Consider the following 2,419-nt stretch of genomic DNA (forward strand, 5'->3'; position numbering starts at 1 on the left):
AGTATCCTCAGTGGGGAAAACAGAGCCTTTCCCCCACGGTGACGACAAAACAAGGATGTCCATTCTCACCACTGTTATTCACCACTGACTGACTGGACAACCAAGTACTGCTTCACAGAGACCTATAATCCTGCTTGCTCAAACATTTTAAATCTTTTGGCATTTTTAATAAACTTCCCCAAATCATATTCTGAATGAAGAAAGAAAAACATTAACGATATAATCTTCTGCCAGTGGAGGATCTTGCCCCAGTGTTGATGGCCACAGGGAGGTGACAGCTGGGGCCATTTCTGAAAATGAGACCACTCGGAAGTCTGGCACACTGAACTGACTCTGTCTTCAGGAACAGTTTCTCCAGCACGTGACGCCGTTTGGTAGCATTTTACCCACAGAACTTCTTTCTAAATTTGGAGTCCATGTGCACGTCCTACCCTAAATCTCTAATCGTCATGAGAACAGCCTTCACGGCATCTGCACAAGAGCAGGCTGCATCTCAGGAAACCCCTTTCTGTGCGCATCCGTGAGCAGCAACTCCTCACCTGCTCAAGTTCTAGGACACTGCAGCAGCCCTGCCCATCTTCAGGCCCCGATTCCGGTCCCAGGTCCCCTGCTGTCTCCACCACAACTTCCACTTCATGAACCCCTCACAGCCATCCATGGGGGCTGGCGTGAACCGCTTCCAAATCCCTGCTCATGCTGACATTGTGGCCTCTGCTGTGGAGCAGAACCTTTTCAATGGCATCCAGAATGGTGAATCCTTTCCAAAAGGTTTTCAGCTGACTTCACCCAGACCCACCAGAGGAATCACTATCTATGGCAGCAATAACCTTTCAAAAGGTATTTCTTCAATAATAAAGTCAAAATTACTCCTCAATCCACGGGCTGCAGGATGAACATTCTAGTACCAGAATGAAGACATTAATCTGATGGAACATTCCATTAAAGCTCCTGGGTGACCAGGTGTACGGTCAATGAGCAGTTATATTTTGAAAGGAACTGTATTTCCTAGGCAGGTCTTAATGTTGGGCTTTTTTTTTTTTTTTTTTTTTTTGCCGACTGGCACTGGCTGAAAGAGAGCCTTTTATTACTTTTATGTACAGAAAACTCAACAGCGCCCGCTCAGCCCGGTTTGGTGGCCAGTTCTTTAGCCTTCGCCTTCTCCAACTTGGCGATGCGAGCCACCGACTCGGACCCCACACGTCGCCTCCCCAGTGGCGGCGGATCTCATCGTAACTGGTGTTCTGGTTGGTTCTGATGGCTTCCACCAGCTTAGCCAGAGCTCCTTTGTCTTCCGAGTTGACCTGTGTGACAGTGACAGTGGTGCCGGTCTTCCTGTGGACCAGGCGCCCCAGCCTGGCCTTCCCCTGATGATGCAGTAGGGAACCCCCATCTTAGGACACGGGGCCAGCAGGAAGACGAGCAGCTCGATAGGACCCACGTCGTGTGCAGTCACTACCAGCTGAGCCTTCTTGTTCTCCACCAAAGTGGTGACGGTGTTAACCCCAGCACGAAGGACAGGTGGCCTCTTAGTGGGGACATCCCCTTTGCCAGCAGCCTTCTCTCAGCCCGGGCCAGCAATCTCTGCTGCTTCTCTTGCCTGGTCTCCGGCCTGTATCTGTGGGCCAGCTCCAGCAGCGGAGTAGCTGTCCGGCAGCCCAGGGCCTGGGTGAACGGGTCAATCGCAGGAGGCACTTGGAGGCGTTTATAGAGAACAGCCCTCTGCCGCTGCAGCCGGATGTAGCGGGGCCACTTGACAAAGCGTGTGAGGTCCCTTTTGGGCTGGATGTCCTGTCCGATGCCAAAGTTCTTGGGCCTTTTCTCAAACAGGGGATTGACCACCTTCTTGGCCTCCTGCTTCTTCACGACAGCCGGGGCCGGGGCCACCTTCCTTCCCTTGGCCTTCTTCCCTTTCGGCATCCTGGATGGCTGGAGGAGAGAGCAATGTCGGGCTTTAAATAGGAAACACGGCTGTAAATAGATGTGCTGTCCCCACGCTCTGTTGTGCCATTTCCAGAGCGCGGGGAGAGGAGATTTAGCATAATTCTTAAGATCCCTAAGATTTCCAAAATGGCAAATGAGCACTGGCCTCAATTTCAAGTCACCACCTGCCAGTAGCCTCAAGTGAGTCGGTGTGTTTGAAGCCTTGCAGTGACTCCTCTCCAGCCACCAAAGTCACAGGGAGCATCTTCTCCCACTGGGAGGCTGTTCCGTCCATACCAAAAATCTGCTGCTCAGTAGAGGCACCTTCACAAACTCTCCCAGCCAGAAGCTCTGGAGAATGCGCTGCAGCTTCTACGTCGGCACCTGCTGCGTCACCTGCACTTTTACGGTCACAGAGACGGCCTCTTCCCTGAGACCTAATCAAGTTAACCTCCGCTAGCTTGAAACTTTGCTCTGTAGCCTCCTTACATCCTCAGCC

General features: G+C 52.0%; 1 pseudogene; it reads right to left on the minus strand.

The window, feature by feature from the left end:
* Window positions 1–1,028: 1,028 nt before the first annotated feature.
* Window positions 1,029–1,941, minus strand: LOC115277032 (annotated as a pseudogene).
* Between the last annotated feature and the right edge of the window lie 478 nt (window positions 1,942–2,419).

The sequence above is a fragment of the Suricata suricatta genome, chromosome 13 (assembly GCF_006229205.1).
Source record: "Suricata suricatta isolate VVHF042 chromosome 13, meerkat_22Aug2017_6uvM2_HiC, whole genome shotgun sequence".
Taxonomy (NCBI): Eukaryota; Metazoa; Chordata; class Mammalia; order Carnivora; family Herpestidae; genus Suricata; species Suricata suricatta.